The sequence below is a fragment of the Marmota marmota genome, unplaced genomic scaffold, assembly GCF_001458135.2.
Source record: "Marmota marmota marmota unplaced genomic scaffold, marMar, whole genome shotgun sequence".
Classification (NCBI taxonomy): domain Eukaryota; kingdom Metazoa; phylum Chordata; class Mammalia; order Rodentia; family Sciuridae; genus Marmota; species Marmota marmota.
Genome location: NW_025999896.1, coordinates 4,767,702 through 4,793,844, shown reverse-complemented (window position 1 = coordinate 4,793,844; position 26,143 = coordinate 4,767,702). Strand labels below are relative to the sequence as shown.

Genomic DNA, 26,143 nt, shown 5'->3' with positions numbered 1-26,143 from the left:
GAGTTTCAAAGATGTGTGTATGTCAAAACTTAGCAAAGTACACTCTTTAAATATGTGCAGTTTATTATAGATCAATAAACTATACCTCAATAAAATTGAGAGAGACAAAAAGAGAGATCCTCAGCCCCCACTCTACTTCTGTGAAAGAGATTAGTCTATTACTTATATATGGTGGATTTAAGATATTTAAGTCTCAGTATAGTATCACTTAGAGTCCTCATTGCTTCAGTGGCAAATTCTTCAACCCCCAGTTTCCTTGTTCTCTTAACACTATAACACTGAACTGACAGTTGCAGAAACGAAAATACAACCCTCAAGCCATGGCCAGTGGCACACACCTGTAGTTCCAGCTACTCAGGAGAATGAGGAAGGAGAATCACAATCACTACAGCCTAAGAGCTTGTGACCAACCTGGGCAACACATTAAGACCCCGTCTCAAAATTAAAAACCAAAAAATACAATTCTCAGTCTATAGTGATACTACTATCATTCTCTACTTCTACCTATAACACTTTACTCACAAATGACTAATTATTGAGGTGGAGGACATGAAAGCAAACAGTCTTTTCAGACTAGTGGCTCAGAGGAGACCAAGTTTCTCAGGCAGTCTCTGATGTAAGAGAAACCCTAGATAAAATTTTTCTTGATTCTGGGTATGTTATTATTAGTAGAGATCCTATAGAAAGTTTTTCACTAAGTTGTCTTAATTTTCAGTGTTTTGTATTTCACTTTTGTTTCTTAACAAATATTTTAGCAGACACTGCTGTTCATACATCATTTTGTATCGCAAACCTGAAATTGCATATACTAAACACTTTTAGTTTGCTTGAGACTTACTTTTCCTTAATAATTTGTAGCTGATTTTATAATGTGAATGTCTTTTTAACATTGTAACCATTCTCAAATCTACTTATATACAAGTAATATCCAGAAAAAAGACTTTATAGAAATAAATTTTATTCACAAACACATTATTTTACATCAGACACAAACCTTGAAATGGGATGTTTTATTTTATTTTTTTGTTTTGTTTTGCTTTTTTACTTTTTGCTTGTTTTGTTTGGTTGTTTGGTGTTGAGGATTGACACCAACAGTGCTCTACCACTGAGCTACATCACCAGCTCTTTATTTACTTATTTTTATTTTGAGATAGGATCTCACTAAGTTGCCCAGGCTAGTCTTAAACTTGAAATCCTCCTATCTCAGTCTTCTGATTAGCTGGGATTACAGGTTTCCACCACCACACTCAAAAGAAATTTAGGATATTTCTGAGCACCTTATACTGCTTGAATTTTAGCTTGCATATATGAACTATGACCAACCAGCTTAACTTAATCACAAATGATGTTTTAATATTATTTCCTTACAATATTTTTTATCACATACTCATGATTCTAACAGAAAAAAGTTAAAGTATGACTATAGTTGGATTCAAGGGAATCTGAATTTTTCTATGAAGATATTTAGGCTTAATCATAATGTTCAAGACCATGTACAAATGTTTTGTTAAAGAAGAAAACTCAATCCAATGACTTCCTACTGTCTCAATCTGGTGTTGAGGATATACATGTCACAGACTAATAAAATTCAATTGGAAAGGAAGCATACTTTATTAGTCTTGTCTTTCTAGGAAACTCTCCCCGAAAACCTTGGATTGGGCTTCACGTTGCCCCCCTGTACTCACGTATGTTGAAGGCAAAACATACCCAGCCCATGGCAAATTCCTCATCTACAAACCCAGTAACATTTTCAAAAAAAAAAAAATGTTAGGCTAGTTTGGTACTGCTTATCCTTAGCAATCCCTAATTTTGATAATTACTTCTAATCATTTTTGCTTAATTCTATGGATATCTCCATAAAGTTTTGATGTCAGAGGTTTCGTTTTAAGCATACAGGTGAAGATATAGACTAGCAAATTACAGAATGAGGAAGGTTTTCTCTGCTGGCACCACTGGAATCCCTTGCTTATTATTTGATTCTTTATCATATCCATGTATAACTATTTAAACATTTCAAAATATGCCCAAATATGCTAGATAAGATTTCCAAGGAATGCCAGCCTAGATATATCTATTATCATAACTATGCCTTACAAATGTGCCCATATAATAAGAGGAAAGAGGTAGAAACAGGCCTTCTTTCCTGCCTAAATTAATAGTTTTTATACTGCCACAATAATACAAAGGCCAATAGGAACCAATTCATAGGCTCACTCCTCTATACACTGGTATGTACATTCTGTACTGCCATTCTACCACTTACTTATTGTGTAGTTCTTTTGAATCCTATTTTTTCCCAGTGCTATAACCATAAGTCTCATCCCTCAAAACTGATTCTTATTTTGGTGCCAAGCATTTTTCATTAAAATTCCAAATTCATTGTTTTTTTTTTTTAGGGGTGAGAGTTGGGAAGACATGAAGAGATCAGAGAACAATATGAAGTTGGATGTGCTAGTCTTCATCATTTCCCTGTAAACAGTTTACTAGCTTTTCTCTTACCATCTCTATTCTATTGCTTATATTTGTATGATACAGGCTGTGTTCTATAGTTTTAACTATGCCTATATTGTCCTGTCCTTGAAAAGTGAATTTAATATCTTCTCTGGAAGTTCAACACATCTCCTGCAGAGTACATTCTTCATAGGATTCCAAAGGAAACTTGCCAGAAACTGGCTATCCTTAACATAGAATATAGTTTAAAAAATCAAAACCCAGTTCTTCAATAGCATTGGGGAACTGTAATGCACTTCCCCCACCCCACCCCACACACATACATATCCATTCAGAATCTTGGAATATAACCTTATCTTCACAAATGTTAAAGATCTTGAAAAAAGATCATCCTGAATGAGGGTGGAACCTAACTACAATAAGGATTATCCTTATAAAAAAAAAAAAAAGACTGAAAAAGAAAAGGTAAGAGAAACACAGACATAAGGAAGATAATCAAGTGAAGTTAAAGGCAGGATTGCAATTATGCTGCCACAAGCCAAGGGACACTCAGAACTACCAAAAGAAGGAAGAAGAGGGGAGGAGGATCCTCCTCTAGAGTCTGCCAATACCTTAATTTTGGATTTCTGGTTTCTAGAACTATGAGAGAATTAAACTTCTGTTGGGTTAAGAAACCAGCAATTTGTTAGACCAACCTTAGGAAATCAATACATCATCATAAGTCCCAAACTTCTTCTATGAAGAACCAGATGGTAAATGGGCACAGTGTCACACATCTGTAATCCCAGCAGCTCGGGAGGCTGAGACAGTAGGATCAAGAGTTCAAAGCCAGCCTCAGCAAAAGTAAGGCACTAATAAGCAACTCAGTGAGACCCTGTCTCTAAATAAAATATAAAATAGGGCTGGGGAAGTGGCTCAGTGATCAAGTGCCCGTGAGTTCAATCCCCAGTACCAAAAAAAAAAAAAAAAAAGAACCAGATGGTAAATATCTTAGGCTTTATAGACAATACAGTCTCTGTTGAAAATATGCAACCAGATGGGTGTGGCTATATTCCTGTAAAACTTTACTTACAAAAATAAGCAGGCCAGATTTAGCACATAAGCTGTAGTTTCCTGACATGATATAACTCATACTTAAATTTTAGCTACACATCTAGATCATACCAATCGATTAAATAGTCTAAAACCTATATTTATTTTCTATATACTTTTTCTCTTTCAGAGAAAGAGAAACCCTACCTACTCAAATCCTACAGTTTTTATTTCCAAAATTTAATCTCAAAATACATTTCAGACTTTTTCTTTAATCCCCCCCACCAAGTCAACAAAGAGTAGGATCAGGGTTCTGGTAGCCCTCCCCAGACTCTTCCATCACTAAGGTAAGTACAATAAGAAGGCAGTAGTCTTCTTTAACACCTTGGCCATCTCACATATCTACATATTCCTCAGCAGTTAACAGCTAATTACCTCGACTGACCTCTTCATTCTGGACGTGAGAATGTGATTTCTCAAACATACCAATACCAACTATCTTTCCTTTGATATATGTATTCTTATGCCCAGAGCCACCATCCATAAGAACCTTTATTATCCAATGAATCTGAAGTGTGCTTTCTCTTCTTGTTTCATTATCATTTTCTTCTATCCGACTTATGTTGATTTCCTCCCAATGCTATCAAGCACATTTTCCTTCCCAAAGCATTTCTTCCTTCTTTTTCCTTAAGCAACCTTAATTTAATCAAGCCAGCATTTACTCAAACCGTTTTACTCTGTCTTCAGCATATATAAAACTGTTAATCTTCCTTATGTAGGAAAATAAACATAACACATACCCTGCATACCACTGCAACTGCTCTTCTGTGTCCACACGTTAAGATCTCTGGATGAATACTGCTTTTTGCATCCTTCTGCAATGCAGCTCTGTTAATTCCGGAAATTTCCACAGTAAACTCAGTCTGTCAGTTACCATGGAAACTGCCTGCTTCCTGGCACTACTAGCAAAATGAGTATCTTTGCCTAAATCTAAAATGAGGCAAAAGGAAAAACTGAAAAAAGAAAAATGTCCAAAAGAATTGCTCAAACACTTCAAAGAGAAATTTTCACATTCTAATATATTCAGAATGTATTAGACAAATTAGGCCTGCAGTATTTTAAAGCAATACTGATTTAAGAAGAAAAAATATGTATTTTTATAGTCAAGAGTAATATTAAAGAGGACAAGGAGAACATTCATGGTTGTACCTTACTGCCATAGATTACATATTCCGTAGGAGCTAATCCTATGTCAGCTATACTCAGAGCTTACCATTATAATAGTTTTTACGGACTATGCTTCATATAGAAAATGTTAGGAAAGCTGCCATAAACCAACAGGCTATATATTTTCTTAGCATCATTTCCTTATTTGGGCCCCAGACTCCAATGGTGGTTAAAAATCCCTTCCCCATTCTCCACGTATATAAGAAATCAGAGTAGTTAAAAGTATATCTCAGGGGACTGGGGTTGCACCTCAGTGGTAGAGTGCTTGTCTAACATGCACAAGACCCTGGGTTTGATTCCCAGCACTGCAAAAACATTAATGTTGCATTCAATTTCAACATGGCTAGTGAGACCTAACTAATCCAGTCCTAAATTAATTTTTTTTTAAAAAGTGTATCTCAGAATTTTCTATTGACAAAGTAGCCTTACTAGTACTCTCAGAACATTAGACATAGCTGACCATAATCTCTTTCCACCTGCTCTTAGAAAACAGTGCTGGATTTCCATAAAACCAAACACAATTGATTTGTTTCCTCTCAAGCATCTTTCTTTTTCCCTGTCCCTTCAACCTTTAAATGTTACATTTTCTTGGTGCTCAGTCCTGTATCCAATTATCTCATCAAAATACATATTTACTCTGTTCCCAGGCAGCCTTATAATCTATATGCTGACAACTCTTTAACTTTGTATCTCCAACTTATAATCCTTCCTCTGGCACCGGACTTAATTTGATAACCAAAGTATGCAATATTGATATACTGAATATATATATATATATATCTTGATATTGCATACTTTGGTGTAGCTTTGATACACACACACACACACACATATATATATATACATACATACATACATAGACACACACACATGTATTTTTTCTTCATATCTCTAATAGTATATTTCATAGGAATCTCATACTTATCTAAAATTGAACTCTTGTTCTTTTATTTATATCCCTTCATCCACAAATGTTCCTTAGTAGTATGACAAATAAATCCATTCATTAAATCTAACATTCTGTCAGACACTATAAACACCTTCCCCTTTTCACCACCCACATTCAAATTATTATTGATGTTTGTTAATCGTACTCTTTGGAGTTTTCCCATTTCTATCTCCATTATCATCAATCTAATTTCATCATCACCCATCAAATTTCAATCATAAGACCAGAGCCTTATTAGGGTCCCCTAATGAATCTTTCTAATGATTTCAATACAGCAGCCAAAACAATCACCTTGGAATGTGTATCAAATGGTACCACTCACCAGTTTATAACCTGTCTATAGGTTCCCTCTGCACTTTGGATTTCATCCAAATTTTTTTTTAACAAAGCACTACATTATGAGGCCCATCTCTCCACTGACTACCTCTTCATCTTTAATCATACATACTTTTCCTTCCTTATTCAATCATTTTCTAAATTGGCATTCTTTTCATTCTATGAAAAGCCTAATTTTTCCCATGCTGACAATTTAAAATACTTCTATTGCCTCCATTTGGAACACTTCCTTCAATGAAAACTCACTCAGATTTAGAGGCCTTTACTGTGTCTCTACTCAAAAAAATCAGGCTGGCCCTCCTTTTAGTCTTTGTTTGTTGGGGGGAGGGTTGGTACTTAGAACTGAGTCCAGGGGAACTCTATCACTGAGCTACACCCTGACCCCTTTTTATTAAGACAAGGTCTCATTAAGTTGCCAAGGCTGGCCTCAAACTTGTGATTGTTCTGCCTTAGTCTCCTGACTAGCTGTAACTCTGGGCACACACCACCATGCCCAGTTATACATAATCTTGATGTTTGCATCTACCTCTAAACCTTAAGCTTCATTTAGTAGCAATAACATCTCATTTTCAACAAGAAATACCCAAGCCAACACCACAATAACTCGCAGATGGTGGGCATTCAACAAATTTATGACAAAACATATGCTGGGCTGCGTTGGTTTCTGATGCTATCAGTTGCTCCCAATTCTCAAATGTTCTCCTAGACTCTTTATCTCAATATCCATTCCCCAGACTCTCCTTTTTTGCATCCACTCAAGCTCCAAGATAAGGAAAAATTTATATCTGACCATGGTAGCTCTTCTGTCAGGAAAGAGGTAATAAGAACCATCTGTGTAAAGCCACAAGGTTCTCTACATCAGTGATCCTTGATGAGGGATAATTTTGTACCCCAGAGGTCATTTGGCAATGTCTGAAGATATTTTGTTACAACTCAGGGAGGCAGGTGCTACTGACATCTAGTGGGTAGAGTCCAGGGATGGTGCTACATTTCCTACAATGCACATAAAGGGCCACCACAACACTCTTCCAGCTTCAAATGTCCATAATGCCAAGACTGACAAGATACAAATACTTTAAGTTTCTCCTAAGATAGAAGAGCCAAAAACTACCAATCTATAAAGGACAAAATATGTTTTAATTAAACACACACACACACTACACCAGCGCAAAACTTTTCTTAAAGAGTAAAAACATTTTTAATTCAAAATAAAAAAATATAGTTACTTTTAAGGAATTAGCTTAACACATAATACACCTACACAATTTAATAAATGCTGTATAACGTTAAGAAGGTAAATACTAATTTAAAAACATCTTTGCGATGTACTAAGAAAAAAATCAAGTTACAAAGCAGTATTGAATAAAGCTTTTTGTGAAGATTTTTAAATAAGCTTAAAAACTTATCACTTTTACTTACTGATTAAGTGAAATCTTAGCAAACTTTTAAAAATATGTAATTGGATACTTTTATTGTATATTTTAATAAGTTTTATACATTCTGGTACCTAATAAGTTTTAGGTACACAAAAACATATTATAATTAACAGGTTTATCTTTGGAGAGAAATATCAAGGGCATGAAGCTTACCTTTTATCTGACAATTTTCTGAACCAACTGCATACTCTTACCAGAAGCATATGTCATTCATTTTTTAAACATAGCATAAACTATCGCTATAGATAGTAAGATTATGGGCCATACTGGGTTCCTTCATTATACTTTTCTTTATTAAAAAAGGAGAGAAACACTAGATTTTTTTCCTTTTTTTTTGAGATGGGGTCTTGCTATGATGCTCAGGTGAGTGGGACTGAAATTCTAGGGCTCCTCTTACTTTACCTCCCAAGTAGCTGAGACTACAAGAGTCAGCCACCACACCCAGCTCATAAATATTCTTTCTAAAGCACAATAAAATGAATATGCTCCCACAAGTCATCTAGGGAAATCCAACTGCTTAGAGGTGGTCTATACTTGCTGTAATACAGCAAATTACTCTAGGTTAATCTTCAAAGTACATTCAAAATACTTCTTAAAGATTTTATGGGTTTTTTTAATTTTTTTTTAGTCATTGCTGGACCTTTATTTTTAATTTATTTGTATGTGGTGCTGAGAATTGAACCCAGGGCCTCACATGTGCCAGGCAAGCACTCTACCTCTGAGCTACCACTCCAGCCCCAAGATTTTATGTTTCTAATACCATGACAAGGGGAAAAAATAGAAACAAAATTTGTCACAATACTATTCTATAGGCATAAGAGCTGAATTCAATACAACTCTGTGTTAACATATTTATCATCAAGTATCTAGAGTGCTAAAACACACAGGTCCTTTGAGAACAAGGACAGAAAACCACAATTACAACCTATTCATATAACTTTGTTATCATTCTGGCTTTTTTTTAATTGAAGTATTACTTACATATAGTGAAATCCAAAATTATAAGCATACAGTCCAATGACTGAGTTCTGACAAAGGAATACAGCCTTATAAACTTGTAAGATATAACACTCTACCACCCCCAGAAAGTTCACTTGTGCCATTCTTGTCAATCTCCCGAAGGCAAGTACTATTCTGATCTTAATCACAACAGATCAGTTTTGCCTGTTCCGAAATTTCACATACATAGAATCAAACAGTGTGTTCCCTTTTGTGTATTGCTAATGCTTCTCAACATTTTTGGATGGGCACCGATATGGTTGTGAATATTGTTATACTGTCCATTTTATTGGTGAAGAGTTATTTACTGAATTATATGCCACAGTTGTTTATCCATTCTGAACATTTGGGTTCTTTCTAGTTTGGGGTCTATTATGAATAAAGTTTTTATGAACATTTGTATAGGAGTTTTTTAGAAGACATTTCAACCTTTGTAAATAAAAAGTAGAATTGCTAGATCAAGAGGTAGGTTAGGATAGACTTTCTATTGTATTTATATACAGTCTTAACTTTTAGCCATTGGGGGGAAATACAGTAGTACTACCTTATTTTAATTTGCTAACATTGTTAAGCCATGTTTTCCATGTATTTATTATCCATTCCTACACCTTCTTTGTGAAATGTCTATTCAAATCTTTAACCCAGTTTTGAAACTTGGAAGTTGTAGTAGTTCATTACATACACAAAAGTCCTTTGTCAAGTATATGCACTCAATATTTTCTCTTGATTATATGACTTGCGTATATATGTTTCTTAGAAATGTTTGATGAGCATTAAAATTTTATTTTGGTAAAAATCCTGTGAAGTAACTATATATATGTATGTGTGTGTCCACTAGACTTTCTATTCTATTTCACTGATCTATTTCTCTATTTCTTATCCTTCCACAAAGCTTTAATTATTGCAGCCTTATAGTAAACACTGAAATCAACTTATTCTTTTACAATTATTTTGTGTGTTTGTGATATTGAGGATTCAATGTAAGGGTGCTTACCACTGAGCTACATTCCCAGGCCTTTTTTATTTTCAGAGAGTCTTGCTAACTTGCTAAGGCTTTCCTCAACCTTGTGGTCCTCTTGCCTCAGCAGGCTAAAAAAATTTTGACTATTCTATGTCCTTTAATTTTTCATGTGAATTACAGAATCAAAATATCAAATTACATATATTTTTAAAAGTTTGCTAAGATTTCATTGAATCAAGAAGTTGAAGTGTTAAGAACAGACATACTACTGATATTAACTTCCAATACATGAAAATGGCACCTTCTTTGTTGTTGTTTTTTTCAGTGGTGCTAGGAATCAAACCCAGGGCTATCCACATGTTAGACAAGTACTCTACCACTAAGCTATACTTCCAGCCTCAGAGTGTAGAATAGTGATCCATGTTTTCAAGTCTTTACCTCACAGAAAGAAAAATCTTAAGGTACTTTTCTTTAAATGTATCCCTAACTACTTTAAGCTTTTTCAAGATACTACAATCATTCTGAAACTTTATTTTCCATGTTTTTTTTTTTTTTAACTAATAAACCTTTTTTTAAAAATTGATTTGGGGGCTGGGGTTGTGGCTTAGTGATAGAGCACTTGCCTGGTACATGCAAGGCCCTGGGTTCAATCCTCAGCACCACATAAAAAGAAATAAATAAAATAAAGGTATTTGCCCAAATACAACTAAAAAATAAACATTTAAAATACAAATTTGATTTGGTATGATCTTCAGATATCCTGTGATTTTGCTAAGGCCACTGAATAAGTCTAGTAATTCTGGTAGACTAGGATTTATTACATGTACAATCATATCATCTGTTCAAAAACATACTGGCTTGATCTTTCATTACAATCTTTAGGTCTTCTAATTCTTTTTCTTGTTTTATTACTGGCTAGGACTTTAAGTAAAATGAGAAAAAACTGGTGAGTATAAACTTTCTTGCCTGGTTATCAATCAGGAATAAGCCAAAGAATCTTTCATGACTAGTATGATATTAACTGTAGGTTTTTGTTGTAGATGCCCACTAACAGACTGAGAAATATTTCCTTCTATTCCTAATTTAGTCAGAAATTTTTATTGGTGAATATTGAATGTTGTCCAATACTTCTTCCATGTCTACTAAAATGTTTAGAAGCCTTTTCTCTCTTACTATATTAAGAAGTGTATCAATGGATTATACTGATCATTTTCAAATGCCTAATTAAAATGAATTTCATTTGGTTGTGATATGCTATCCTTTCTATACATTGCTGAGGATTTTCAAATAGATGTTCATTAAGCATAGTGGTCTATAATTTTCTTTTTTATATAATGTCCTTGTCTTGTTTTTATATTAGGATTATGTTAATTTTATAAAAACATGTTGAGAAATGTTCCCTATCACAATTTCTGAAAAGTTTTATAGATTTGACATTTTTTTTCTTTTTTTCAGTGATAGGGATGGAAACCAGGCTTTCACACATACCTGGCAAGCACAGTTTACCCAATAAGCTAAACTTTACCCAGTGAGCTACACCTAAGCCATTTATTTCTTCTTTTAATATTTGATAAAATTTACCAGGAAAGCCACATAGCCCCCCACATTTCCTTTGTGGGAATGATTTTAACTATAAATTCAATTTTGTTTTATAGATGAAAAGATTTGGATTTTTCATTTTTCTTGTGTTCGGTTTAATTATGTCAATAACTCTGACTAATAAAGGTTGGTTAATTTATTGACATAAAGTTATAATTTGATTTCCATAATATGCTCTTGTGTTCAGGGGATCTGTGATGATATGCCCTCCTTCATTCCTGACAATGATAACTTAGATTTCCTCTTTTCTTTGCTATGTCTTGTTAAAGGTACGTCACTTTTACTGATCTTTCCAAGAAACAACTTTTGAAATGGTGCATATTCTTTACTCTTCATCCATTCTCTATTTCATTGATTTCTGTTCTTAACCTTTATCTTCTACCTACTTAAGTATTTAATTCATTCTTTTCTTTAAAGTTATTTATTACTCTTCTAATGATTCTATGTTGTACATTGCCTAGACATTTCAATATTTAGCAACAACATCACATTCTTTTCCTGATTCATTCAAACCATAATCATTTCCTCAACTGGGTTTCATTCATGTCTATTCCATTAAAAACACAATTCCTAAATTAAGAAATATTTAAATTTGGGCATGCAACTCAGTGACAGAATACTTGACTTAGCAAGCATAAAGCCCTGGTTTTTTTGTTTGTTTGTTTGTTTGTTTTTTGGTTCAATCCTCAGAACCAAAACAAAACAAATATGTGTGTGTGTGTGTGAGATCAGTTATAAAAGGGTATAATTCCTTTAGTCAATAAGCTTAATTTTAAAGGCCCATTTAATAGAGAGATTTCCAGATAAATATGCCTTTAGTCTTCCCTTGCTTCTGAAACATTTTTCACAGGATTTAAACTTACAGTATAAAAGAGAAAAGGAGAAGAGGCAACACTAAAGATGAAATAGCAATAAATTTTTGGAAGAGCAAAAGTAAACTATAAAACCCACAAAAGTGCATGAATGAAGATTAGGGTTAAGGGCTCATTTTAATGACATTATTAAAATTCTATGTAAGAAGCAATTAGATCCTTAGATGGCCTCAACCAGGGGATGGTCCCTCTTTTGCCTAAGTAGGTGACACAAGGCTATTAATTCTGGAGAAACTATACTGAAAAGATACCAGAGTGTTATGATTTGATTATGAGATCTCCCCCAAAAAGCTTATGTGTCAGTGCATGGAGGAATGTTCAGAGGTGAAATGATTTATATATGATAAGAACTATAAACTCATCAATGCATTAATTCATGATGGATTAATAATTTGTATGGACTACGAGGTAGTAACTACAGGCAGGTGTAGTTATGACTGGGTATGATTGGAAGGTGTGCACATGGAGATATATTTTTGTCCCTGGCTCCAGGAGCGTACGCGCTCGCGCTCTCTCTCTCTCTGCTTGTTGGGTGTCATGAGCTAAGCATTTTTCCTCCTCCATGAGGCTTTGCCTTATCTCAGTTCTGGAGCAACAAAGTCAGCCTACCATGGACTGAACCTCTGAAACTGTGAACTACAATATACTTTTCTTCCTCTAAATTGTTCTTCTCAGATATTTTGGTCACAGCAATGAAAAGATGACTAACAGGCACAGAGAAGAAATACAGTAAGGTGGATTGTATAAAAGCAAAGGAGATATACCTCACCTTCTTTGCTTAGTATGAGTCCCAGAATTTTAGCAGCTGGATATATACAACTAGGTTTAGCAACATAGTCTACACCCTATCCAACTCTTATGTATCCTTAAACAGAGACAAGAAAAAAAGAGTACACTAGCCCAAGAGAAAAAAGGAAAAGACCTCCAGATGCTAACACTTGGGAATCCTCCAAAGGAAAAAAGCAAGTGCTTTTCTTTCACTTCACTGTAAGTCCCACCAGTGAAATTTCAAAGTTTCTAATCAAATTCTTGTTGTCTTATTGTCTGTGTGTGTGTGTGTGTGTACATGTATGTGTGTGTGTGTGTGAGAAGGGGGGAGGAAGAGAGAAAACACACACACACACACACACACACACACACCCCAAGAAACCGCCAAAGAAAAGAACAAAAAGAGAGAGAGAACACATAAAGTCAAAGGGGAAACAAGGTTTTAAAAAAAAAAAAAAAAAAAAAAAAACCCAGGAATTAAAACTAAGAGGTCCAAATCCTGAAGTGAAGGTCCATCAGGAAGGCTCATAAAATAAACTGCTTTTCCTAGTATGAAAGACTGTTGCTTCTACACTGAAAAAGTCCAGTAAGGATAAGGTGGAGGAAAGAAGAAAAGGAGGAGAATAGAAAGGGGGGTAGGGGAGCAGATGTAGTGAGATTTCAGACACTAGGAAAAAAGACAAAATCCCACAATCAACCACAAAGAAAACAGCAGTCACATTCCAAGATACAGGAATCACAACTAGAACTGACTTTTTAAAGTAATCCTACAACACAGAAAACATTGGAGCAATGCCTCCAAAATTCTGAAGAAAAATTTCTACTCCAGAATTCTACAGCCAAAAAAAATTGTTATGAGGATTAGTAGGATGAAGAATTTCCCAACATACAAAAACAAAACAAAACAAAAAAAAATTCTTCAAAAAAAGTATTCTTATCTCAGGAAGATTTAGAAAGTATACTCTACTGAAATAAGGGTAAAAACTTAAAAGAAAAAGAAGAAAACATAAAATTCCAGAAACAAAGAATCAAAATCATGCATTCACAAATCTTTATAAAGTGATGTTAAAGTACACCTACTCCAAATTACAGAAATAGTACAGACGGACAGCTGACTCTTAAATAGAAAAAAAGAACTGAGGGTCAACTGAAGTATTTAATCATGTTGACAGAAAAGTCAGTGATCCATTTAATAAAGTGATGTTAACTCTCAGGAAAACAAATTTGCTAAATAACCATAATATTATCATGCTAAGTCTCAACTATAAATAATAATTTGAAAAAATAAATTTTCTTTACATAGCAAACTTTCTTAACAGACAAAAGTTTCCAGAAACTTGCCTACACTACAAAGGCAAGGTCCTCATGATACTCTAAACTTAATCAAAACTCAAAACTTGATACCCAATAGAAATAGTTGATAAACTCATCAGGAGCAAAGACTCCAGATATTTAAAAAAAAAAAAAAAAAAGTAGGCCTTTTCAGTACTGTGGGTTAAAGAATAAAGTACTAACACCATCTTTAATGTCTGCTATGAAGAAAAATGATTTATAACTCCAAAACTAAACTCATTTTTAGTATACATGCAACTCATTCATTTCTCCAAATAAGTATTCCAGAATAAACATCCACTACCTCAACTATAAAAATCAAGTCAGAAATTTATATCCCTGAATTGTGAGGAGTAGGAGGCCACAGAATAAGTTCAACCACTCCTATTACCTCTGCCACCTCGTTGAGAAATGCTTCCCCAATAAATAGCAGCTGGCTTATGAAACTGTACCACAACCATCCTGGGAACTAACATAGACTGGATACCACTAAACTTACAACTTTCAGAAGTACAATAATACAAGCTTTAAAATATTATTCACAGAGCAGTATTATTCTCTATAGTCAAAAGGTGGAAACAACCCAAATGTCCAACAACAAATGAATAGCTAAACAAAATATTACACATATATACAAAAAATATTTACCCTTTAAAAAGGAGGGAAACCCTAATATATGGTGCAACATGAAAGAACCTTGAAGACATTGTGCTGAATGAAATAAACCAAGCACAAAAGAACAAATACTGTTATGATTCCATTAGGTGAGAAATATTAAGTTCAGTGGTCCATTTTCAGAATACAGCATTTATCCTTAATTGGGATGTAAGATCCAATTGTAGCCATTGGATCTCTCTCTCATCCCCCTCACAACTCCCCAACTGACTATATAAAATAGTGACTGTCCCTATTCTAATTCAATTCTATAATCTTTCCTTTGCCTGCCCCAATTTTAAAATCAGATTATAATTCCAAACTCTTCCTTATCAGGGCAAGGCGCAGTGCTGTGTTAGGGATAAAAGCAGGCAGACTGCCCGTCCTAGTGTGCTTGCTAGCCAGGTTCAGTAGCACACCCTTTTGGCAGAAGTAAAGTTTGCCTTACCCACCCACTTCCAAGCATGTTTGATTTTTTGCAGCACCTTGATATTTCTCAGAGTTAGGTAACCAGAGTACTCAAATTCATAGAAACATAAAGTAGAATGATGATTAGCAGGTTCCAGGGAGGAAAGACAAAAGATTATATGAGGGGTAGAGTTTCAGTATGAGAAGATGCAAAAGTTCTGGATATGAATAGGAGTGATGGAATACACAACAACGTCAAAGTACTTAATGCCAAGGAACTATAGTCTTAAAATGATTTACATGAAAAAAAAATATTTATTTATATATATATCTATCTATCTATCACAAAAAGAAAGGGGAAAAAAAAGGCAGGCCAAACAAGCCCTCCTTCACACACACACACACACAAAAAAAATCCACAGATTCAACAAATTTGGGTTTTAAAACATCAATTAACTTGTACCTACAAATATTTATACCATTACTACTATTCTAAGAGCTCCGCCACAGAAACATAGAAATTCCACATTTTGCCACAATTGTTTCAAAAAAACTTCAGAGATGAAAAAAAAAAAACCTGTCTAGTTTATATACACTAATTATTTTTATACTTAGAAATATACCAGAGATGTCTTGAGGACTATTTTGAAGGAAAAAAGTAGACAAGATTACAGTCCTCTCCTGGTTCACAGTCACAGCAGTCCTTCCATGAATTCTTTCCTGAGACTTCATATGAAGAAAAGTAGTAAAAAAATAGCTTATTTCATTCATATTCTTGCTCTCTCTCTCATCCCCCTCACAACTTCCCAACTGACTACATAAAATAGTGACTGTCCCTATTCTAATTCAATTCTTAATTTGAGATCAGAGTTAAATGACAGCCAAGGTCATAGAGATAGTGACAATGCTGGGATAGAAACAAGGATTCCTACATTTCTAAAGTTTTCACAATTTAAACAACAATGTCTAGACAATTCATAATTACTCTTCTACCTTTTAAGATATAGCTTTACTAAGTAGTTTATCATAGAATTTAGAAGATTAGTGATTACTGGAGACTTTAAAACTACTCCTAGATGTTCTATAGCACAACTTGTGTCTTTGTTCAAATGTAATAAATATGAGATCCTGTAATCCTCTTGCTCAACAGATGCCCCTTAAACTTAAAACGTGGTTCCAAAATATTTAAGAGTCAAAATATATCTGTACTCATCATCATTTATTTCCTGTGTTAACTTTTAAACTAGTGTTTCTTCTTGCTTGATGATTCTGATAAGCCATAAAGATAAAAGGGCTGATCATTCAGAAAAACAACTATGTACATTTTTAAGGATTCAGTACACTGACAGTATTCAACCATTATTCATCATGATAAAAACAGAATTTAACAGAAGGATTTACTTCTGTGTGTCAAATTTATGTACTGAACATGATTTTAGCATAAACCAGCCACATTTATAAGAACATCAAAAAAGATTTATATGCTAATACAATCCAAATCTGATAAAAATTTAAAAGGTAGCCATACATTTTTTTCTTTGATCTTCCTTTGTACTTCTTGGTTAAACATCTTAATCTTTTGTTTTAAGACCCAAAAGGCAAAATATTAACAACTGTTAAATCTAGGTAGTAGGTATAAGAGTTATCTTTTATAATACTAATTTTCTATGTTAGAAATATTTATAATTTTAACCAATTATAATTAAAAATCAAAATTTTTAGCTGGACATTGTGGCACAGGCTTATAATCCCAGTGCTCAGAAGATTGAGGCAGGAGGATCACAAGTTAGAGGACAACCTCAGCAACTTAGCAAGGGGCCCTGAGCAACTCAGTGAGACCTTAATCTCAAAATTGTAAAAAATTACTAAGGGCTGGGGGTAAAGCTCAGTAGTAAAGACTTCTAGATGCAATCCCCAGTACCCCTAAGCTCCCCCCTCCAAAGAAAACTTTTGTTTTTGTTTTTGTTTTTTGGTGGTACTAGGGAATGAACCTAGGGCCTAACACATATTAGGCAAATGTATTACCACTGAGCTACATTCCCAGCACCCCAAATGAACTCTAAATTAGAGAGGATTCAAAGTAAAAGAAATGAAGGTTTAGAATCTAAAGAGTTTATTATAATTATTTCTAAAGAAAGGTCTAGTCTGTGCCACATTTTCTCTTCACCTTCCCTCCAAAGTGAAAAGTGAGCATAATTCTAAAGAAAACAAACACATCTGGGGAAAATACTGGCCCTACTTAATCTGGTATTTTGAATATTCCAGTTCTAACAGCAGCCATCTCTCAACTATTCACAGAAAAGTAAAGTCAAGCCTATCAAGTGAAGATCCATAATCAGAGCTTCCAATCAATAAATAATCAAGACTTACAAGATACGGGGGGAGCATTAAAGAGAAAGACAGAGATGCAAGAAAAATGAGCCCCTGAGGAAACAGATAATCAAGAGGACAGTTAAAATTCCCTACTTTGCATCCATAAATTAAGAATAGGATACTAAGAAAAAGCTACAATCAATCCCTGAAATTTAAGAGCTTGACAAAACAGAATATTCTATAGAAGGGTCAAAAAATTAAAAAAACATCTCCCAGGATATAGAACAAGAAAACAAAGAGAAAAATAAAAAAGAAAAGGAAAAATAAAATTTAAAAAAACACAAGGATTTTAGACAGCCCAACATTCAAATAAGTCAGGTTTCAGGAAAAGATCATAGGAAAAACATAAAGGAATAAACCAAAAGGAAAGCAGTAAAAATTTTCTCAGAAACACAGATACTTGAATCTTTAAAAAGCATTCATCATATACACAGAAAGATGACCCATACCTAAGCATATCCTCTTATAATTTTAGAATACCATTTATAAAGAAACAATGCTAAAAGCGCCAATTAGAGAAAGAAATAGGTCATCTGTAACTAACATCTCTACTACAATTAACTAGAGCTACATGATTCCCAAAACATATTGCACTTAGACTCAACAGAAAGCCATTCTCTATTTTTTCCACCTATCCTTTCCCGTCTTTCAAAATTCCATTCAAATCTTGCTCCTCTATGAAACTTTTCACTACAAAACTTACAAAGTGATCTTACCCACCCCTTGTACCTTTCACTTGACATTCAATCAGCATTTTTATGCCTCAATTCTTGAATTGCTGTAACCTCTTGCATTTTCATTAAACTGTTGGTTTTCAGAAACTAAGGATGCTATTCGTGAATTTTTATTTTTATTTTTTTTAGTCTTTCAAAGGATCGCTGCACCCAGGAGAAATCAAATGTGAAATGGATCTGAAACTAGTTCCTGGACATATCTTAACATCATTAGTTATTTCTTTTTCCTAAAGTCATGAACAAATTTACATTTAGTTCCATAACAAAATGTTCACAGAAATTATAAGAGGAAAAACACATAAATAGCAAGAGATATCTTACTTCAATGCTCCCACAAACTGCAAGTTAGGATTTCTAATTGCAAAGTACTATCCTAAACAGCGATCAACAAAGAGAACAAAGAACACCTTACAGAAGGTGCTGGGGAGGTGGCATCTACTATGTATATACCTCCTACGTAATAAAACAATTACAGTTGACCAATGTCAATGCCAGTAGTTGTCTACTCCTGATCCAGATCCATAGATCTAAGTAATTATATAATTCCAACAAAGTCTAGGTCTAAATTTTTACATACCAGAGTCAAGTTCTAAAGATTCTGTCATAAGGTAAAAGTACCTATTACCATGTCCTCCCAAACGTTTAACAGTTGTTGAGAAAAAATTGGAAAACATAGGAGGTTATAAATTATTATAAATCACTAGTTTAGATAAATAAAACTCAACTCTTTTTAGAAAAAAATTTACCCTATATTTACTTGTTAAAAAAAAAAAAAAAACTAAAAAAGGAGATTTTTTTCTACAAATTCTCCATAAATCAAGAAACTTCTGAGGGAAGAGTACAATATGTAAATGTTTCCCTAGTTATAAATCCAAGTTAGGTTGTCTCTTCTATTCAAAGGTCTTAAAAAAAAGAGAGAGAGATAGATCTATTAAGTTTATTGGTACTTCAAGTATGTGGTTTAGCTAGTAAATAGCAAGAGATATCTTTAAGAATTAGTTCTATATGAGCCTTCACTAGAAATCCTAGGAAATGAAGGAGGAGGAGATCCTTTTAAGAGCACTTCCTTGCTACTGGAGCTCTTACTAATTAAAAAGTACTATGTTTCCTTACTCAATATAGACCTCACCTGATGTTTCAAAGAAGGAAAGATGGCTGGGGCTTTAGCTGAGCTCTGACAAGAAATCTAATTATGAAAACTAGCCTAATAAAATTGACAGAATTCTTAGTCAAATAATTTGTTATATGCAGCTTTCATTTAATCTATCCTTTGTTCTAAGGCTACAGGTGAAAGCATAAGTATGTACAAACACATACGCACCCCTCCCTTCTAGACATTGCTATTCTAAATATAGTTCTGAAGGCAAATAACTGATGTTTCTAATAATATTTTCAGTGAGATGCTACAATATCAATTCTATTTTTAATTAAAAATATTCAGTGAATAAATTTTTTTAAATCACTGACATCTGTATAATTATATCATTCTTTCAATTTGCCATGACATGGAAAATCTTGGAGAAATTTAGCTTATTAAGAATGGTAATCTATTACTAGGTGAATGGTAAGGATTTACACAGGTACAGGACAGATAAATTTCCTAAATATATATTGCCATTTAACTGGAAATCTAGAAGGAAAAAGACAAATAATACTCTCAGAGAGTTTAATAAGCTAACAATGAATCCAAATCTTTGGCTCTTTTTTCCCAAGTAAACTTTTTTAAAAAGGAAAATCATGTTTATCAACTTAAGACAACAGAATCCATAACTTTATACTTAAGTTGAAGCAGTAATATTTCAAATGGTCCATTAATATAATGGAAACACCAACCCCTCAGCTCAAAAAAATTCATAAAATCCAATAACTTTAAAACCTTAAGTTGAGCTTTTTATTTGATTACCGAGAATACTCACATGTGTGGGTTTTGGACTCCTGTAGTATTGGGATTCAGAGTAAACCTTGTTGTGGATTTGACAGGTGGATTTGCAAAATTCAACTTCAGTGCTTTGCGTTTACCTAAGAAATAACAAATAAAAAGTGAAAGTTTCAAGTACCATAAAACAGGTACTATTCTGAGGGTATAAGAAATTTATACTAAAAAGGCAGAAATAAACACTTGCTTTAAAAAATAATCAATGCAGAATAATATTCTGAAAGGCAACAAAGAATTTCTCAGAATTAAGAAAAGGCAAATAAAAATTATCTAATGGTGTTACTAACCACAATCACTATGCTACATGCATCAGGTAATGATGTTCAGTGCTTCAAGTTTACACTGTTCAGAAGTAATAACACTTTCGCAAAGAAAAATAATAGTTGCTGTAAGAATCATTTATTTCAGCAGATAAACTGTAAAATATTACCACCTCTCAGTGTTATAATTTAATGCCTTCAACTTAATAAAAATCATTTTCCCTTAAGTTTAATATAAACAACTGAGTAAGGAATATTAAGAATTCTGCAACCAAAAAGAGCTAAAAGGATCATGGTACAGTCAACTTCCAAGTTAATAACACAGGTATTTCAAATACTTACTTTCATAAATCAGTTTATTTGGGATCAGAAGGGAATAGATAGCAATATTTTTATTATACAAAGCCAGGAAATGCAGGTACTATTTTTATAAATTTATATATGTGTGTGTGTATACATATATATATATATACATATATAAATTTATAGATACAGAGCTATCCTGGGTTTTAAATTTTTTTTTTTTTTTTTTTTTTTGCTAGTACTGAGGACTGAACCCAGAGGTGCAGCTACCACAGAGTTACACTTCCAGCCTTTTTCATTATTATTTTTTTTAATTTTGAGACAGGATCTCACAAAATTGCCCAGTTTGGTCTAAAACTTTACGATCCTCCTGCCTCAGCCTCCTGAGTCACTGGCATTACAGGTGTGTGCTATCGCACTTGCACCTGGTTTCTTAAAAAATTCATATACGTTTATCAATCCAATTATCCCCAAATAATCACTGTTTACTTTCTATTGCAGATTTTTTTTCTATGTAGATACAGACATGTATTTTCCACTGCAATTTAAATCAGATCACATTGTTTTTAACATATTTTACTCATAACCACATTCTTTCAATATTAAAAAATCTTACAGGGCAGGGGCTATAGCTCAGTGGCAGATCACTTGCCTAGCATGCGTGAGGCACTGAGTTCAATCCTCAGCACCACATAAAAATAAACAAAATAAATACATTCTGTCCATCTACAACTACAAAAAATAAATAAATAAATCTTATAGAAATATATCTTTAGGATTTAAACAGCTAATTTTTAACAGAATTGGTTCTTTAAGCACTTGCAGCAAATCTGGGTTTTTTGTTTTAATTTGGGTTTCATCATGTTCATACAGGATGCTTTTGCCTGCATTCACTCACCACAGTTTATTACATATGTACCTACTTATTAAAAAAAAAACTTTAAAATCCAAGCATTTTTACACTTCAGTAGATTTAGAAGACTTATTAGAGGGCTCAAACTCTAGGCGTAAGATCTGAAAGCTGGAGTGAGCCATGTTAGTTGGAGGGAACTGCAAGGGTGAGAGCACAGTGCTCACTGCCATGGCTCATACATCAGCTATTACGGATGGGCCTTTCTACAGGAAAAACTTCTTAAGAACCCCACACACACCCAATCTCAGAATAAGAAGAGTACAACATGAATTTTCTACATAATTTGTCCTTTCAGGTATCTAATACTTATTTTAAAATCATTTTTACCTGACAGCAAGTAGAAGAGGGCATTGAAAGTGCTTATACAGTGGCCAGAGGGCATAGCTCAGGAGTAGAATACTTGCCCAACATGCACAAGGTCTTTGGTTCAATCCTCAACTCCACCAAAATAATAATGATAATCAGGTACTCAATGAAAAAATGACAGATTTCACTATAATTAAAAACAACAAACTCAAGGCCACGCATCACTGTGCCTCCCTGTAATACTAACACTCAGAATGCTGAGGTGGGAGGACCACTTAAGCTCAAGAGTTTGAGAATAGCCTGAACAACATATTGAGACCCCCATCTCAAAAAAGAGGAATAAATGAAATTATGTATGTACGTATGTTTGTGTGTGTACACCACACAAATCAAGAAAAAGAAAATTAGGCAAGGATATGAACATAAGACAAACTAGAAAAAAATATGAAAAGGTATAATTATTAAAAATGTTAGAACTTTTGCTCATGTTAAGACTGGCAAGTCTGAAGGTCTTACATTAGTTACAGATATGTTAGAGATATGAATACATGTATTGATCAATGTGACTAGATAAAAGAATCAGTAATACAATAAATTGCTGGCAGAAAACATAACTTTCCGGTAGGAGCTCAGCCATATACAAAAAAAATATTTTTCTTTTAATGAATATGCTCTTTATTTCTTGAAAATTTCTTTGTAATACTTGGACAAGACTATTTTCAGGCCTTGAACCCCTGTGGAATTTCCTGTACTGGATTCTGAAATTGCTTCAGACTAATGGTTGATTCCTTCTATTTCCTCCCTTTTGAATGGGAATGTCTGTGTTACTCAGCAGCTGTCCCACTACGTGTTTTAGAAGTAGATAATTTCTTTTCTAATTTCTAGGTTCACAAGTAGGGGAAGATTCTTGAGTCAGAAGGAATAATACTGTGAGTCTCATTCTTACCTGACTGGTATAATTCTGATGATGAGATGTGGGATAGATCAGATACTGTAAAGACACTATAAAGAGGTAAAACTTTGGGGATGTTGGGGAAGTGTCAACATATTTTACACACAGAATGCATATGACTGACTACTTGTGTTCTAAATGGTGGCTCCCAAATATACCAAGTCCTAAATCCTTGGGAACTATGAATATTTCATTATATGGCAAAGTGCAGAAAGTTTAAAAAAAAAACAAAAAAAAAAAACTTTGCTATAATAATTTTGAATGAGCTCAAACCCAACAATTCCCCAAATCAAAAGTTGAATGCCACTTTTCATATGGTATATGTTTGAATTTACATAGTATATCATTCATGATCTCCATGTGGAGAAAAATTGATAAAACACTAATGAAATGCACAGCATAGAAAGAATAAAGAAAACATCCAAAGAAAAATACCAAAATGGTCCTTTCTTCAAAAGTCCAATTTGGGGATACAATAGGTAATTTCTACAAACAAAGGCAAATAATAAAATATATTATTACAATTAAAAATTACTCAAACTCTTTTTTGAAGATAAGTACACTTAAATCAGAGAGAGAATGTGGATTCTTTTTTAGCACTGTATTTGCACTTAAAAAAATCAGGGATTTTATTGGCTATTTACTTCATAAACAAACATAGACAGAGTTTAGCAGATTGGGGCTTAACTTACATAAATTTAAACATACACTGTTTCAGAAACATTTGTAATTGTCTTGTAAACATCCAAGTACATAGTCCAATCTCATTGATTAACAAATATTCTAAGTAACTGTAAAAGTTCAAAGTCTCTCCAAGTAAAGAATCAGAACCTAAAATTAGTGCCAAAGAGTACAAATCAAGTTATACTGCCTGTTCTCATGTATGCACCCCAACTCTCCAAATGATGATCAGTTCAAGATGAACACATATGATAGTCTTGAGGTAAAGGTAGGCTCCAGTCAGTTGAAGGTAAGAAGGTGAATTCAGGTATGGTAGAAAGGAGTAGTTTTTACAATACTTAAAAAGGGCCTATTCAGGCTCTCTATAGAAATCAGTATGTTGCTGGGCAGGTTGGTGCATGCCTATAATTCCAGAAGCTCGGGAGACTGAAGCAGGAGGATCACCAAAGCCAGCCTCATCAAAAGTGAGGCGCTAAGCAACTCAGTGAGACCCTGTCTCTCAATAAAATACAAAATAGGGCTGGGGATGTGGTTCAGTGCTCAAGTGCCCCTGACTTCAATCCATGGTACCTAGCCGCCCCCCAAAAAAAAGAAATAAGTGTGTGTGCATGCACATTTTAATCATCTCCCCCTCTCCCATTCACTTTATCTACTAGAACCTCTACCATGCTGGTCCTTCTTTTATTTCTTCTCTTTCTTAAGGGCCCAAAGGATCAAACTCAATCAAATTCAAGTCCATGGTGACTGTTGTTTTGATGGTGGGGTTTGAACCCAAAGCCTTGTGCATGCTAAACACCCACTCTACCACTGAGCTATATATGCAGCCCAGTATTCAGATACTTCTAATCACCAAAACTACAATTATAGGACATTACTATTGATTTTTTTTTCCAAAGCCCAAAACAGCTTTCACTAGGAGAAAAGGAAGGAAGTGAACTATCAGTAGTCTTGGAGTTTCAGATGGCAACAGAGATTAAAATGTTTGTATGACACAGTTTAAAATAACTGATCAAAAAGGTTATAAATTTGTAGCCAAATATGATGGCTCACGCCTTTAATCCCTGTGACTCTGAAATCCCAACACAGGAGGATGGTGAGTTCAAATCCAGCCTCAGCAATGACGAGGTGCTAAACAGCTCAGTAAGATCTGTCTCTAAATAAAATACAAAGTAGGGTTAGGGATGTGGCTCAGTGGTACAGTGCCCCTGTGTTTAATCCCCACTACCCCCCAAAAAAGAGAATATGCAGCACTATTTAAACTAGTTTTTCATATCATCTCTATACAATGTCTTCTCAAAGTCCTCATGAGAAAAGCACTACTAAGCATGGGGTCATCAAGTATATTAAGAACCATGATTTTGAAGATCAGGGATTTGGCAAACTAATTACTGAAGCCTAGGAAATCCTTTGCTCTAATTCTGAGCAACTCGCAGATTATTAAATTGGAAGGAAGAATTATCGCTCAACTTTATTTAGCTTTAAACAAGGTGACAACAGCCCTGATAATTCTCCCTCTACTAACTTCTCAAGCAATACTTAACATCACCTTATACAATCAACATAGATGACCCTATACTTTGGTTCAAACTTCGCCAAAGACCCCAAGGTTAGCAATTAAGAATCAACCATTCATATATGGCATCTATGGAAATTTCTTCATCCTAGGTTACCAAAAATATCTTTTATTCACCTTTTACAGATAAGGAAATGGTATCATTTTCTCATTATTCATTAAGAATTGGGATTATTTATAGTTTCCAAAAACATCAAATCTGTTGTCAGAGATACTATGTTTATGATGATGGGTCTACCCAGCCATCCCCTCTGACACTCAAGAATCTATTACCACCATCACATTGTGAATAATTTTCTGTTCTAATTTTTTTTATCTTTTTATCTCTACAAATCACCTGCAACATAATAAGAACCTAAAACAAAACCATACAACTTTATACTTAACTTTAGAAATGGAGAAATAAAGTATGAGAAATGAACTTACTTTCATTCCCATTTCTCCCTTATATTAGAAATGGGAATGAGGACCCTAACATTTCTAGCTTTTGCTACATGCTAAATGATCACCATTAAAATACCAGTAGCTGGGCACGTTGGTGCATGCCTATAATCCCAGCAGCAAAAGAGGCTATGACAGGAGGATCTCAAGTTCAAAGCCAGCCTCAGGAATGATGAGGCGCTCAGCAACTCAGTGAGACCTTGTCTCTAAATAAAATACCAATGTGGGATGTGGCTCAGTGGTTGAGTGCCCCTGAGTTCAATCCCCAGTATCAAAAAAAATTACTAGTAAGCCTAAAAATAGATACTTCTTTGATCTAGAAATCTACACTTCTACAAAACTGGGATAAAAACATTCCTTTACTTGACAGCACCATTATGATAAGGATTAATATACCTTCAATATGCAATGGTTGGCAAATAGTAGGTATGAAAAAATGATAACACCTGGGATATTTGCTGTATTAAAACCTAACTAGGGCTGGGGATGTGGCTCAAGTGGTAGCACGCCCATCTGGCATGTGTGCGGCCCAGGTTCAATCCTCAGCACCACATACAAACAAAGATGTTGTGTCTGCCGAAAACTAAAAAATATTAAAATTCTCTCTCTCTCTCTCTCTCTCTCTCTCTCTCTCTCTCTCTCTCTCT

At 34.1% G+C, this 26,143-nt stretch overlaps 1 protein-coding gene across 3 annotated transcripts in view; it reads right to left on the bottom strand.

Annotated features, from left to right (window-relative positions):
• The window catches only part of Map2k4 (mitogen-activated protein kinase kinase 4), a 108,966-nt gene that overhangs the window by 71,202 nt on the left and 11,621 nt on the right, over positions 1-26,143 (bottom strand). The window contains exons 1-2 of one of the 3 annotated variants that reach the window (XM_048798098.1): positions 22,796-23,122; positions 20,048-20,150 (exon numbers count right to left, since the gene is read on the bottom strand). The gene's annotated coding sequence lies outside the window, so the exon portion shown is untranslated. Of the gene's footprint in view, positions 1-4,283; positions 4,497-20,047; positions 20,151-22,795; positions 23,123-26,143 lie in introns of those variants that run through there. The other 2 variants (XM_048798097.1, XM_015504499.2) reach the window with 2 other exon arrangements.